Source organism: Nerophis ophidion, linkage group LG23 (assembly GCF_033978795.1).
Source record: "Nerophis ophidion isolate RoL-2023_Sa linkage group LG23, RoL_Noph_v1.0, whole genome shotgun sequence".
NCBI classification, from domain to species: domain Eukaryota; kingdom Metazoa; phylum Chordata; class Actinopteri; order Syngnathiformes; family Syngnathidae; genus Nerophis; species Nerophis ophidion.
Window position 1 is genome coordinate 27,544,439 of NC_084633.1, and position 16,884 is coordinate 27,561,322.

At 45.7% G+C, this 16,884-nt stretch overlaps 1 protein-coding gene across 3 annotated transcripts in view; it reads left to right on the plus strand.

The window, feature by feature from the left end:
* The window catches only part of plppr2a (phospholipid phosphatase related 2a), a 188,476-nt gene that overhangs the window by 93,977 nt on the left and 77,615 nt on the right, over positions 1–16,884 (plus strand). The gene's annotated exons all lie outside the window — the stretch shown is intronic.

Here is a 16,884-nt window from a genome sequence, read left to right on the forward strand (position 1 = left end):
ATCGCTCTTGTCGGGTGGGTTGTCGCGCTTCTGGCCTGCTGCCTGGTGTTTCCTCCTCCATGCTGCCCTGGTCGTTCCTCCCTCGCCCTTTTTATATTCTAGCAGCAGATAGACAGATCGTGAGCAGGTGTGTAGTATACGCACCTGGCTGAGATTGCTGCTGTGGTGTCGCTCCGCGTGTGTCACGCCTCTCTTCGCCGCCGCATGCCCCGCCTCCCGGCCTCCAGGTGCTTTCCGCCCGTTGTCGGCCCGTCGGCAGTGTCTCTCCACACCTGTCTTGTCCGAAAACCTGTAGCATCTGGGGGTGACAACTCGCGCATCAAAATGCGTCCAAAACGCAACACCCACATCATATTAAACCCTACGGGTTAGGAATGGGAAGGCACTTCAAGTTCATAGGTGAGTCGAGGCAGGTGGCCAAATACTTTTGGCAATATAGTGTATGTGTCTCCATACATAGAAATAGATTACAGGGCAGAAAAACACGACAATGCAATCTCAAATTCACACCTATGAGTAAAGTCTGCGCTAACTCTCCCCGCAGATTGTGCTTTGAGTATTCTTTTGGCGAGGTAGAGAATTATCTTTAGTTGGTAAGACGTTCAAAGTGTGAGGAAGAAGGAAATGGGCAAAGCGGACCTTCAACCCCTTGCACTTATCGCACCTGCAGCAGGTGGTTCCACGTGTCCCCGGAGTGGCTCATAGCCGCAAGTGCCGTGGCGCGACCTTTTATTTTGACACATCCCTGCTCTCACCGCCATTGATCCCGCCTTCCGTCGTCATGCTGAAACGCTTCAAAGTGGTACAAATGCATTCCTCTCTGAAGGGCCCCTTGCTTTCAATGATTGGCGGCACTTTTGAAAGAGAAAACAAATGGGAACACTCTGTCATTGAGCGAGAAGAGAGGTGCAAAATAACTCTCTTAAAATGCACCTATACTTGCACTTTTTTGTTAGTAGTCCGTTCTAGCCAGCTATATTTCCTATTAGACACATTTTATATGGAAGAATTATAGTTCTGCATGCAGAAAACTATGTGAAATATACAAAAGTTTACATATACTTGTAAAGAACATAATTCCAATAATTTCTACAAATCTTATTTTTGGAGCACTTAGTTGTTGGTCACAAAAAACATTCATTAAGTTTCCTCCAGAAGGTCTTGTCTTTGTCCATGTGATGTCAAATTAAACAAAAAATGAGCTGTTTGGCCACAATACGCAGCAATATGTTTGGAGGAGAAAAGGTGAGGCCTTTAATCCCAGGAACACTAGGCCTACCGCCAAGCATGGTGGTGGTAGGATTATGCTCTGGGCCTGTTTTGCTGCCAATGGAACTGGTGCTCTAAAGTGGACCATGAAAAAGGAGGATTGCCTCAAAATTCTTCAAGACAAACTAAAATCATCAGCCCGGAGGTTGGGTCTTGGGCGCAGTTGGGTGTTCCAACAGGACTATGACCCCAAACACACAACAAAAGTGGTAAAGGAATGTCTAAATCAGGCTAGAATTAAGGTTTTAGAATGGCCTTCCCAAAGTCCTGACTTAAACGTGTGGACAATGCTGAAGAAACAAGTCCATGTCAGAAAACAAACATATTTAGCTGAACTGCACCAATTTTGTCTACAGGGGTGGTCAAAAATTCAACCAGAAGCTTGTGGAAGGCTACCAAAACTTATTGCAGTGAAACTTGCCAAGTGACATGTGAGCAAATATTAACATTGCTGTATGTATACTTTTGACCCAGCGGATTTGCTCACATTTTAAGTGGACCCATAATAAATTCACAAAAGAGTCAAACTTCATGAATGTTTTTTGTGACCAACAAGTATGTGCTCCAATCACTCTATCACAAAAAAATTGGAGTTGTAGAAATGATTGGAAACTCAAGACAGCCATGACTTTGTATACAGTAGACCTCGGATAAGCAGAAGAAGATGAATGGATGGATGGACAAGTAAGTGTATGTAAACTTTTGATCAGGACTGTATGTAAACAATATATCAATTTGATGAATTGGCATTTAACATCATTTATTTCATGCATTTCTGACTTTCTTTTTCAAAGTGCTTGTAGTGTAGAATTTAATGGCAGAAACACATTGCAAAAAAGTTGGCACAGGGGCATTTTTACCACTGTGTTACATGGCCTTTCCTTTTAACAACACACAGTAAACGTTTGGGTTCTGAAGCGACACATTTTTGAGGCTTTTCAGGCGGAATTTTTTCCCATTCTGGCTTGCTGTACAGCTTAAGTTGTTCAACAGTCTGGGGTCTCTGTTGTGGTATTTTACCCTTCTGGGAGACTGGTCTGAACTACAGGCAGGCCAGTCTAGTACCCGCACTCTTTTACTATGAAGCCTCGCTGTTGGAACACATGGCTTGGCATTGTCTTGCTGAAATAAGCAGGGGCGTCCATGATAACGTTGCTTGGATGGCAACATATGTTGCTCCAAAACCTGTATGTACCTTTCAGCATTAATGGTGCCTTCACAGATGTGTAAGTTACCCATGCCTTGGACACTAATACACCCCCATACCATCACAGATGCTGGCTTTTCATCTTTGCGTCTAGAACAATCCGGATGGTTCTCTTCCTCTTTGGTCTGGAGTTCAGGACATCCACAATTTCCAAAAACAGTTTGAAATGTGGACTCGTCCGACCACAGAATACTTTTCCACTTTGCATCAGTCCAGCTCAGTGAAGACGGCAGCGTTTCTGGGTGTTGTTGATAAATGACTTTGGCTTTGCTTAGTTGAGTTTTAACTTGCACTTACAGATGTGGCGACCAACTGTAGTTACTGACCGAGGTTTTCTGAAGTGTTCCTAAGCCCATGTGGTGATATCCTTTACACCCCAATGTCGCTTTTTGATGCAATACAGCCTGAGGGATCGAAGGTCCGTAATGTCATCGCTTACGTGCAGTGATTTCTCCAGATTCTCTGAACCTTTCGATGATAATACGGAACGTAGATGGTGAAATCCCTAAATTCTTTGCAATAGCTGGTAGAGAAATGTTGTTCTTAAACGGTTCAATAATTTACTCATGCATTTGTTCAAAAAAATGAGGTAACCCTCACCCCATCGTTGTTTGTGTATTCATTGAAGCTGCTTTCATACCCAATCATGGCAACCACCTGTTCCCAATTAGCCTGTTCACCTGTGGGATGTTCCAAATAAGTGTTTGATGAGCATTCCTCAACTTCCTCAGTCGTTTTTGCCACTCGTGCCAGCTTTTTTGAAACATTTTGCAGGCATCAAATTCGAAATGAGCTAATATTTGTGCAAAAAATAATGTTTTCCAGTTCGAACGATAAATATCTTGTCTTTGCAGTCTATTAAACTGAATATAGTTTGAAAAGGATTTGCAAATCACTGTATTTTGTTTTTATTCACGATTTAGACAATGTGCAAACTGCACTGGTTATGTTTTTTTATTGTGTTAAAATATCTCCTGTCAGCCAATTTTATATTTGATTTACATCAATTATGGTCTATATCAGTGGTTCTCAAACTTGTTTTTACCAAGTACTACCACAATGACCAACAGTCGGATAGTAGGCCTAAGTATTCATTAAAAACAAGGCAGGTGTATTTGATGTTTTTGGCCACTGTTACATTACACAATGATACGCCATACACAGTACGTATTTACAGACCTCTTTGGCGTACCACAGTTTGAGAACCACTGGTCATTATTTTGTAACCCTTTACCATGGTACTTTAGTTGCACATCTCAAGGTCAAAGTTGAACCCGAGTGCATTGTGACATGACGACCTATCGGAGGTCGGGGGCTGAATCCTTGTCAAAATAACATTGCTGTGTTATTTTCAAGCTTTTACGGAATATTGGACAAAACAACAGCCAGCCTCTCTTGAATAATTAAGCATCTGAGACGTAATAAAACCGGAGGACAAAGAAATCACTCGTTCCAAAGCAGCTCCCATCAGATGGCCATTCCACCTCCGGTGTGCGTGTGTGCAAAACTGCTTCGGTGTTTGGCATGACCTTCTTGTGAAGCTTAGAGAAAGACTGATCTTTATATAAATAAAAAAACAACAGTTTGTGAGGCACTAAAAATACCAAAATACCAAAGCCTGATTCCCCCAGATACATGTTCACCATGACAACTGCAGATATCCACATCTCCATCAAGATAAAAATGGTGTCCTACCTGTTGTGATCCGGCTACCGGATCAGACATCTCTAGCATGTTCATGTCCTTTTTGTATTGTCCTATGTTTTGATCATGTTTTGGACTCTACCGATCCCGTTTGTTAGCGCACTTCCTTGTTTTGTATTGTCACCATGGCAACCTAAGGATGCCTCCTGCACGGACTCATTACGCACACCTGTTTTGAATTATTTGTGTTGTATTTAAGACCACCTGCTACCTTAGTTCTTCCTGGCTGTTTTGTTTGCTACTTGCAACACGCACGTTGGTTCTTATTTTTGTAATCACTATTGCTAAGTCTCGCCTTAGCTTTGCGTGCGCTCTGCACCTCTATTCCTGTACTCTGCTCTCGTTGCTAATTATTAGCATAGCTCTCCGTGCATTCGGCACGCCTTTTCTTTGCATTTTGTACCAGTATTATTTTTGTTTTTGTATTAAATCTAATCTTACCTGCAACTCCTGCCTGTCCTGGTCCTCTTGCATCCCTGGGGTAGCAACACGCATCCATTATGCCTCGCCATCGTGTCAGAAAACAGCCAGCACAACGCCGCCTCGCAGTGGACCACCAAGAGTCTTCCCTTCGCCAAGCCGCGAAGACTTTTTCCCCGGACAGCAGCGCGCAGACAACAGCCCAGTACTCTTCCCTGAGGTTTGGAAGTTTTGTTTTTTCTCCATATTCCAACCACTCTTCCGACTGGGCTGTAAGGCCAGGGCATACCTCCGGCCCACCGGTCCATCACGGTGACGTCATTTCGTCAACGCCCCCTGGTGACTCAATACCACCCCCTGTCGATGATATTTTTTCTGAGGATTTTTATATTGTTGAGTCTTATTCTCAACCTGTTTCAAATATTGACTATGATTTTTTGGACTCTATAGACACAACTAAGTTCTATACAGATGTTATTTCTAGATGCAAACTAAGGCAACATGAGCTACCTACTTTTCTTCCTCCACCTCTTAAGCCCCGTTCCCCGCCCAAGTCTGGGTTTTTTTCTCCTTTTTCAAAAGGACATGTTGGTCCGACTTCTGGCCAACATTGTAGATCAACTCGTAGACTGAGTCGTAGTCCGAGTCCTAGCCCAAGTCCTTGCTCAAGTCATTCTCTTAATGGTAGTCCAAGTCCCGGTCCCAGTTACGTACCTTCGTGTAGTCTTGATCGTAGTCCGTGTCCTAATTCCCCTCGTGGTCTTAGTCCTCACAGTAACCCTAGTCCTTGCCCAAATTCTTGTCCGAGCCCCAGTGTCACTGTAAGTCCTAGTCTTTGTCCAAGTCCTTGCCCGAGCACCAGTATGATTGTAAGTCCCAGTCCTTGCCCTAGGTTGACCTCAAGTCCTAGTTCCTGCCCAAGCCCTGGTTCGACTGTAAGTCCTGGTCCTTGCCCAAGTCCTTATAAAAGCACTAGTTTGATTGTAAGTACTGGTCCTCACACAAGTCCTTGCCCAAGTCCTAGTGTTAGTCTAAATCCTCATAGTAGTCCTAGTCCTCCTCTCTGCCAGTCTCTTAGTGCTCCTCGGCTGACGCCGACACCTGCTCCTCGGCTGACGCCGACACCTGCTCCTCGGCTGACGCCGACACCTGCTCCTCGGCTGACGCCGACACCTGCTCCTCGGCTGACGCCGACACCTGCTCCTCGGCTGACGCCGACTCCTGCTCCTCGGCTGAAGCCGACTCCTGCTCCTCGGCTGAAGCCGACTCCTGCTCCTCGGCTGAAGCCGACTCCTGCTCCTCGGCTGAAGCCGACTCCTGCTCCTCGGCTGAAGCCGACTCCTGCTCCTCGGCTGAAGCCGACTCCTGCTCCTCGGCTGAAGCCGACTCCTGCTCCTCGGCTGAAGCCGACTCCTGCTCCTGATCCGCGGCCGGCATCCGCACCTGATCCGCTGCCGGCATCCGCACCTGATCCGCTGCCGGCATCCGCACCTGATCCGCTGCCGGCATCCGCACCTGATCCGCTGCCGGCATCCGCACCTGATCCGCTGCCGGCATCCGCACCTGATCCGCTGCCGGCATCCGCACCTGCTTCCCTGCCGGCATCCGCACCTGCTTCCCTGCCGGCATCCACACCAGCATTGGTGCCTGCTTCGGTTGCAGCGCCTTCGTCTGCTGCTGCCAAGCCTAGTCCTCCTCCACGTCGGCCACGGGTGTGGCCGTACCCTGGGCGTCCGCCTCAGCAGGCGCGTCCACCTCCACTCCGGCCACGGGTGTGGCCGTACCACGGGCGTCCCCCTCAACGGGTGTGCCCACCTCCACAATGGCCACGGCTGTGGTCCTACCCCGGGCGTCCTCCTCGTAGGACGTGCTCGGGTCTTCGTCAGCAACTAAAGTGGCCTCTGCGGGTTCGCCCGCCTGGACTGTTGTGGCAGCGACGTTCGATCCGCCGCCGCCACCTAGCGTGTCCTCGGTGGATCCGGGGACACAGGACTTATTGACCCTCCACCAGGTCCTCCCTCCACCCTCCCTTCATTTTCAGACTGTCTCATTGTGGGAGAGGGTTCTCTTTATTGCTGTTTTTTTTTTTTTTGGGGGGCATCTGGGATCTGCCCCTTAAGGGGGGGGTAATGTTGTGATCCGGCTACCGGATCAGACATCTCTAGCATGTTTATGTCCTTTTTGTATTGTCCTATGTTTTGATCATGTTTTGGACTCTACCGATCCCGTTTGTTAGCGCACTTCCTTGTTTTGTATTGTCACCATGGCAACCTAAGGATGCCTCCTGCACGGACTCATTACGCACACCTGTTTTGAATTATTTGTGTTGTATTTAAGACCACCTGCTACCTTAGTTCCTCCTGGCTGTTTTGTTTGCTACTTGCAACACGCACGTTGGTTCTTATTTTTGTAATCACTATTGCTAAGTCTCGCCTTAGCTTTGCGTGCGCTCTGCACCTCTATTCCTGTACTCTGCTCTCGTTGCTAATTATTAGCATAGCTCTCCGTGCATTCGGCACGCCTTTTCTTTGCATTTTGTACCAGTATTATTTTTGTTTTTGTATTAAATCTAATCTTACCTGCAACTCCTGCCTGTCCTGGTCCTCTTGCATCCCTGGGGTAGCAACACGCATCCATTATGCCTCGCCATCGTGTCACTACCAAGCATACTGATTCAAATACAATTTGTCTATAATTAGGAAAGAAACATTTGTGATGAAGGCTCATTTTATTGGATGTTAAATGTTAGCATGTCCTGTATATTTTACAATAAAACATTTTTGTTGGTAAAATACAATTAAATAGCTTAGCACAGGGGTCGGCGACGCAAAATGCTGAAAGAGAATGGACCAAAAAAAACCCAACAACAACGAAGTGATGTGTCTATATTAGCAATATTAACCTACTATCAAAATGACTTTAAAAGTCTTATATAAGTGTTATAATGAAAACAACACATGATGCAAGTGTCTATTTTAGCTTTATTAGCCTACTTTCAAAATTACTTAAAGTATTATGTAAGTGTTATAATGAAGACAACACATGATGTAAGTGTCTATATTAGTAATATTAGCCTACTATCAAAATTACTTAAAGTATTATGTACGTGTTATAATGAAGACAACACATGATGTAAGTGTCTATATTAGTGATATTAGCCTACTATCAAAACAACCTTAAACATCTTATTTAAGTGTTATAATGCAGACATCACATGATATAAGTGTCTATATTAGCTATTTTAGCCTACTATCAAAATGACTTTAAAAAACATATAAAAGTGTTATAATGAAGACAACATTCATCCATTTTCTACCGCTTGTCCCAACATAAGTGTCTATATTCGCTATATTGGCCTACTATCAAAATTACTTCAAAAGTCTTAAATAAGTGTTATAATGAAGACAACATAAGTGTCTATATTAGCTATAATAGCCTACTATCAAAATGACTTTAAAAGTCTTATATAAGTGTTATAATCAAAACAACACATGATGTAAGTGTCTATTTTAGCTATATCAGCCTACTATCAAAATGACTTTGAAAAAATATATATAAGTGTTATAATGAAGACAACATCCATCCATTTTCTACCGATTGTCCCAACATAAGTGTCTATATTCGCTATATTGGCCTACTATCAAAATTACTTTAAAAGTCTTTAATAAGTGTTATAATGAAGACAACACAAGTGTCTATATTAGCTATATTAACCTACTATCAAAATGACTTTAAAAGGCTTATATAAGTGTTATAATGAAAACAACATATGATGTGTCTATTTTAACTTTTTTAGCCTACCATCAAAATTACTTAAAGTATTATGTACGTGTTATAATGAAGACAACACATGATGTAAGTGTCTATATTAGTAATATTAGCCTACTATCAAAACAACCCTAAACATCTTATTTAAGTGTTATAATGCAGACATCACATGATTTAAGTGTCTATATAAGCTATATTAGCCTACTATCAAAATGACTTTAAAAATCGTATATGTGTTATAATGAAGACAACATCCATCCATCCATCCATCCATTTCCTACCGCTTGTCCCAACATAAGTGTCTTTATTCGCTATATTAGCCTACTATCAAAAATACTTTAACAGTCTTAAATAAGTGTTATACTGAAGACAACTTAAGTGTCTATATTAGCTATATTAGCCTACTATCAAAATGGCTTTAAAAGTCTTATAAAGGTGTTATAATGAAGACAACATAAGTGTCTATATTAGCCTACTATCAAAATTACTTTAAAAGCCTTACATAAGTGTTATAATGAAGACAACATACGTTTTTACATTAGCTATATTAGCCTACTGTCAAAATGACTTTAAAATTCTTATATAAGTGTTATAATGAAGACAACATACGTTTTTATATTAGCTATATTAGCCTACTATCAAAATTACTATGTGTCACACTGCCACATATCTTTGTTAACTAAAAATGTATATAAATGTAATATTTATTCTACGCATTTTTACAACATTGGAAAAGCTAAGCTAAACAATATTTTCGGACAGTCATCCTCCATAAAGGGATACACCCCTACCAGGAGGATTGTCATACTCATTCGAGTGACCGCCGATGATGACTAGTCCACAATACATAGCCTCCACCTCTGTTTGAGTTCTCACCTGACATATCATCCAGGGATTTCTCACTGTGGTACGTGGGCTTCATCTAGTGGAATGCCAAAAATAATCACTCGGTTTAAGTCAAGTGTTTTATTTTTCTATATTCAAACAGTGTTTGCTGTGTATGTTAGACTTGCCAACATGTTAAATATATTTGCTAAACAAAACTCCTGCATTATTTTAATGGATACTTAGGCTTACTATGTCACTGTATTTTAATGTTGGTCCTTATGGTGGTATTTGGTGAAAAAAGTTTGACAACAACTTATATAGTCATTATACATTTTCTCAGAAGGCTGAAATGTTTTAAGCCAGTAGATGAAACCTGATAATAAAACACCCCTCCATGCATTTATAACAGTTTGAAACATACTTGCCAACCCTCACGGAATTTCCGGGAGACTCCCGAAATTCAGCGCCCCTCCCAAAAACCTCCCGGAAGAAATTTTCTGCCGAAAATCTCCCAAAATTCAGCTGGAGCTGGTGGCCACGCCCCCTCGAGCTCAAACATGCACAGTTCGAAGCTTGAAAGGGAGGATTGCAGGCGGATCTGAAGGCATTTAAAGTAATTTTTAAAAACGACTGCTAATTCTCCTCCTTTTCGGCCGGTGACTGCTTGAATAAAAGTAGAAACACACCGGAGGCAGAAGTTCATTAAGAGGGGCGGACTCACCGGCTCTCAGCCATGTTTCCGTCACACAGAGGAAGTCAAGTCCGCAGGAAGTGAAGACATCCTTCAGGATAAACGTTTTGTTTGTCAAAGATCTTGCGTTAACAAGACCGAACCTGGCGGGGGCCAGCACGTCCAAGGGCGCAGCTAATCCAGGTGGGGCCCGACACACAGCCCGCAGGTGGCGGGGGAAAGGAGCCACGAGGCGGGAAAAGGAAGGCAGGAATCCGGCCAGGTGAAAAAGCTGACTGGGACGTCGAAAAACCAACGTTGAAGTTGATCATATCAGTTGGAAAGGGGCAAAGATCCAACAGTGTTTGGCGGTCATACATAAGCAGTGAGGTGACAGAGACGAAAATAGACGCAAACAACACAAAAACGAACAGAGCTGACAGCGAGCGATGGCAGGGCAAAGCACATACCGGCGCCATCTTCTGGAAACCCGGAAGTGACGTTACTCAAATAGTGAAAGGTAAGTGTTGTTGTTTTTTTAGTAACCAGCAAGCACAGTTCAGTTAGTAGAACAACTGTGTTTTTATTACTGTGTATTTGATAGGTGCCGTCTGAAATTCAACTATTTCTTTTATTTATATATACATAACAAAATAAATATATATAGCTAGAATTCACTGAAAGTTAAGTGTTTCATATCTATTTATGAATGAAATATATATGAAATACCCGAGTTGGTGAATACGCTGTAAATATACTCTCCTCTTAACCACGCCCCCAAACCACACCTCCGACCCATCCCCAACCACGCCCCCCACCCCCCACCTCCCGAAATCGCAGGTCTCAAGGTTGGCAAGTATGGTTTGAAATGATACAAAAAATACTACTACACTCTTAAGGGACCTTATTCACTTTTGACTTACTGGTATATAATCCAAGATAGGAAGACTTTTAGCAGGTATTGTATTACCAACTTATAGAGGGAAGCCCAATAAAGTGACATCTACTTTGTTTTGCTCTTTCTGGCCAAATGGGATTTGGCAATCATGGGTGGTGACGAAAGAACAATAGTCTTGAAGGTTTGTCCTAGGGCTGGGCGATATGAACGAAAAATTATATTTCGATATATTTTTACCTAAGCTCGATATTCAATGTATATATCGATATATTTTCAGGTGAAAGTATACGTATAAAGATATACATTTTTGAGGGAGTTTCACTGAAATTGAAGTAAATGACAACTGTACCGTAAACAGTCAGTGGCACTTTTCTTAAACCAGTTAGTCAAGATGGGTAATAACAGCGCAGAAAATAAACAGTTTAACTAGCGCAGAGTTACATAACATAAATGAAATATACAAGTATTTATTCTACGTAAAATAAATAACATAGCTGACAAATAATACAAAATGTATCAGACTGCAGGCAGGCATTATTTAATTCCCAGTCGACGATGTAATGGACTGTCACACACGTACGGTTCTGGTTAGCACCCGGCTTGGCAACTCGAGAATAGTTCTGATTTGGGCGAAACAACTCAAATGAATGTTTTATCCAGACACACACATTTGTCCAAATGTGGCTAAGTAGACGCCTTGTGGGTTTCCTGGACGTGGTCTACATCGCTTAAAGAAACATCAAAGGAAGAGAATCCCTCTGACAACTTCCACTACTTTTTTAAATATATAAATCGCCTGCTTGAATATTCCTTCAACTCTTCTACAACTCTCTTGTCATCATTTGGGATCCCTCCTATCCTGCCTCTGATTGGACTGTCCTTAATGTTTTGCCCTAACCTTAACCAACCGTGGCTCATCATAGTATCAATCAATCAATCAATGTTTACATATATAGCCCTAAATCACTAGTGTCTCAAAGGGCTGCACAAACCACCACGACATCCTCGGTAGGCCCACATAAGGGCAAGGAAAACTCACACCCAGTGGGACATCGGTGACAATAATGACCCAGTGGGACGTCGGTGACAATAATGACTATGAGAACCTTAGAGAGGAGGGAAGCAATGGATGTCGAGCGGGTCTAACATGATACTGTGAAAGTTCAATCCACAATGGATCCAACACAGTCGCGAGAGTCCAGTCCAAAGCGGATCCAACACAGCAGCGAGAGTCCCGTTCACAGCGGAGCCAGCAGGAAACCATCCCAAGCGGAGGCGGATCAGCAGCGCAGAGATGTCCCCAGCCGATACACAGGCGAGCAGTACATGGCCACCGGATTGGACCGGACCCCCTCCACAAGGGAGAGTGGGACATAGAAGAAAAAGAAAAGAAACAGCAGATCAACTGGTCTAAAAAGGGAGTCTATTTAAAGGCTAGAGTATACAAATGAGTTTTAAGGTGAGACTTAAATGTTTCTACTGAGGTGGCATCTCGAACTGTTACCGGGAGGGCATTCCAGAGTACTGGAGCCCGAACGGAAAACGCTCTATAGCCCGCAGACTTTTTTGGGCTAAACAACCAACCAATAATGGATGTTTTTATACGTGCAAGAGGGAGTGGGAAGCTTGGGAGAATCAAGGAACACAACAAATAATTGATATTACGATATTTTCTTAATTCATATGTTTAAAATGATATCGATATATCTTACAAACTCTATATATCGCTTAGGACCCAGTTTGTTCAATCTGAACAGGTTTTGTGTGCGAACGCCGGCTGTGTTTTGCCATAATTTATTATTTATGATGAAGTCAAGATTAGGGCTTCAACTCAGGGCATGCTAGAATAATTTTTTATTCCAAAAATGGGTAACAATTGTGTCGAGTTGCTTGAAGCGTGACCCCAGGATGCAGAGACAGCTGGGGCAGTGCAGGTATAAAGGTGTTACATTGGGTTTGCATGTTTTTCCAAGATTCAGAAGGACGTCAGAAAGCAAAATGCTGATTTATTCTCAATAGGTGAGGGCAAAATTTGCAAAAGATAAACGTGCCAATGGCACGAGAAGCTACGGTAAAGCTTAGAAATAAACTAGCATTAGGATAATAGTAAATGGGTTGTACTTGTGTAGCGTTTTTCTACCTTCAAGGTACTCAAAGCGCTTTTGACACTATTTCCACATTCACCCATTCACACACACATTTACACACTGATGGCGGTAGCTGCCATGCAATGCCCTAACCACGACCTATCAGGGGCAAGGGTGACGTGTCTTTCTCAAGGACACAACGGACGTGACAAAGTTGGTAGAAGGTGGGGATTGAACCAGGAACCCTCAGATTGCTGGCACGGTCAGTCTCCCAACCACGCCACGCCGTCGCCAGGATAGTGTAAGTGGCTAGTAAAATAAACTTACACGTAGGGATCAAACATGACTGCCAGGCTGAGGCGGATATACTTAGCTCTCTGATTAGTGATCAGGTGAAATTAATAAGTGCCCATGGCAACTCGGGACACTAAAGTGAGCGCACAAACAGAAATAGACACCCATCCATCCATCCATCCATCCATCTTCTTCCGCTTATCCGAGGTCGGGTCACGGGGGTAACAACCTAAGCAGGGAAACCCAGACTTCCCTTTCCCCAGCCACTTCGTCCAGCTCTTCCCAGGGGATCCCGAGGCGTTCCCAGGCCAGCCGGGAGACATAGTCTTCCCAACGTGTCCTGGGTCTTCCCCGTGGCCTCCTACCGGTTGGACGTGCCCTAAACACCTCCCTAGGGAGGCGTTCGGGTGGCATCCTGACCAGATCCCCGAACCACCTCATCTGGCTCCTCTCGATGTGAAGGAGCAGCGGCTTTACTTTGAGTTCCTCCCGGATGGCAGAGCTTCTCACCCTATCTCTAAGGGAGAGCCCCGACAAACGGCGGAGGAAACTCATTTCGGCCGCTTGTACCAGTGATCTTATCATTTCGGTCATGACCCAAAGCTCATGACCATAGGTGAGGATGGGAACGTAGATCGAGCGGTAAATTGAGAGCTTTGCCTTCCGGCTCAGCTCCTTCTTCACCACAACGGATCGGTACAACGTCCGCATTACTGAAGACACCGCACCGATCCGCCTGTCGATCTCACGATCCGCTCTTCCCTCACTCGTGAACAAGACTCCCAGGTACTTGAACTCCTCCACTTGGGGCAGTGTCTCCTCCCCAACCCGGAGATGGCATTCCACCCTTTTCCGGGCGAGAACCATGGACTCTGACTTGGAGATGCTGATTCTCATTCCGGTCGCTTCACACTCGGCTGCAAACCGATCCAGTAAGAGCTCAAGATCCCGGTCAGATGAAGCCATCAGGACCACATCATCTGCAAAAAGCAGAGACCTAATCCTGCGGTCACCAAACCGGAACCCCTCAACACCTTGACTGCGCCTAGAAATTCTGTCCATAAAAGTTATGAACAGAATCGGTGACAAAGGACATCCTTGGCGGAGTCCAACTCTCACTGGAAATGTGTTCGACTTACTGCCGGCAATGCGGACCAAGCTCTGGCACTGATCGTACAGGGTGCGGACCGCCACAATAAGACAGTCCGATACCCCATACTCTCTGAGCACTCCACTCCGCACAGGACTTCCCGAGGGACACGGTCGAATGCCTTCTCCAAGTCCACAAAGCACATGTAGACTGGTTGGGCAAACTCCCATGGACCCTCAAGAACCCTGCGACGAGTATAGAGCTGGTCCACAGTTCCACGACCAGGACGAAAACCACACTCTTCCTCCTGAATCCGAGGTTCGACTATCCAGCGTAGCCTCCTCTCCAGTACACCTGAATAAACCTTATCGGGAAGGCTGAGGAGTGTGATCCCACGATAGTTGGAACACACCCTCCGGTCCCCCTTTTTAAAGAGAGGAACCACCACCCCGGTCTGCCAATCCAGAGGTACCGCCCTCGATGTCCACGCGATGCTGCAGAGTCTTGTCAACCAAGACAGCCCCACAGCATCCAGAGCCTTAAGGAACTCCGGGCGGATCTCGTCCACCCCCGGGGCCTTGCCACCGAGGAGCTTTTTAACTACCTCAGCGACCTCAGCCCCAGAAATAGGAGTGTCCACCACAGATTCCCCAGGCACTGCTTCCTCATAGGAAGACGTGTTGGTGGGATTGAGGAGGTCTTCGAAGTATTCCTTCCACCTATCCACAACATCCGCAGTTGAGGTCAGCAGAACACCATCCGCACCATACACGGTGTTGATAGTGCACTGCTTCCCCTTCCTGAGGCGGCGGACGGTGGTCCAGAATCGCTTCGAAGCCGTCCGGAAGTCGTTTTCCATGGCTTCCCCGAACCCCTCCCATGTCCGAGTTTTTGCCTCAGCGACCGCTACCTGTCCACTGCCTCCGGAGTCCTATGAGCCAAAAGGACCCGATAGGACTCCTTCTTCAGCTTGACGGCATCCCTCACCGCTGGTGTCCACCAAGGGGTTTTAGGATTTCCGCCTCAACAGGCACCAACTACGTTGCGGCCACAGCTCCGATCAGCCGCCTCGACAATAGAGGTGCGGAACATGCTCCACTCGGACTCAATGTCCAGAACCTCCCTTGTGACATGTTCGAAGTTCTTCCGGAGGTGGGAATTGAAACTTTCTCTGACAGGAGACTCTGCCAGACGTTCCCAGCAGACCCTCACAATGCGTTTGGGCCTGCCAGGTCTGTCCGGCATCCTCCCCCACCATCGCAGCCAACTCACCACCAGGTGATGATCGGTAGAAAGCTCCGCCCCTCTCTTCACCCGAGTGTCCAGAACATAAGGCCGCAAATCCGATGACACAACTACAAAGTCGATCATGGAACTGCGGCCTAGGGTGTCCTGGTGCCAAGTGCACATATGGACACCCTTATCTTTGAACATGGTGTTTGTAATGGACAAACTGTGACGAGCACAAAAGTCCAATAACAAAACACCACTCGGGTTCAGATCCGGGTGGCCATTCTTCCCAATTACGCCTCTCCAGGTTTCAGTGTTGTTGCCAACATGAGCGTTGAACTCCCCCAGTAGGACAAGGGAATCACCCGGGGGAGCACTTTCCAGTACTCCCTCGAGTGTACCCAAAAAGGGTGGGTACTCTGAACTGCTGTTTGGTGCATAAGCACAAACAACAGTCAGGACCCGTCCCCCCACCCAAAGGCGGAGGGAGGCTACCCTTTCGTCCACTGGGTTGGACTCCAACGTGCAGGCTTTAAGCCGGGGGGCAACCAGAATTGCCACCCAAGCCCGTCGCCTCTCACTGTCGGCAACGCCAGAGTGGAAGAGGGTCCAGTCCCTCTCGAGAGAACTGGTTCCAGAGCCCTTGCTGTGCGTCGAAGTGAGTCCAACTATATCCAGCCGGGACTTCTCTACCTCGTGCACTAGCTCAGGCTCTTTCCCCCCCAGTGAGGTGACGTTCCACGTCCCAAGAGCTAGCTTCTGTAGCCGAGGATCGGACCGCCAAGTGCCCTGCCTTCGGCTGCCGCCCAGCTCACATTGCACCCGACCTCTATGGCCCCTGTTATGGGTGGTGAACCCATTGGAGGGGTGACCCACGTTGCCTCTTCGGGCTGTGCCCGGCCGGACCCCATGGGAACAGGCCCGGCCACCAGACGCTCGCCATCGTGCCCCACCTCCGGGCCTGGCTCCAGAAGGGGGCCCCGGTGACCCGCGTCCGGACGAGGGAAATCTGGGTCCATGCTTTGTCTTCTTCATAGAGGTCTTCGAGCTGCTCTTTGTCTGATCCCTCACCTAGAACCTGTTTGCCTTGGGAGACCCTACCAGGGGGCATAAAGCCCCCGGACAACATAGCTCCTAGGATCATTGGGACACGCAAACTCCTCTACCACGATAAGGTGGGAGCTCAGAGAGGAGGAACTAGACACCCAACTAAGAATAAACATGAACTGACGTGACAAGTCATAATAGGAAGTGCACAAGAAAGTCTGTAGTTTTTTTGTCTACAGTTTCACTTAAATACATTTTGGATGAAAATGTTTTGACGTACATTCAAGTAAAACACCTGAAAAAAAAATCACCTGTGCTTCTCACAACGTATAACACACAAAACAAAAGCCTGGGATAATTTCGATGACAGTG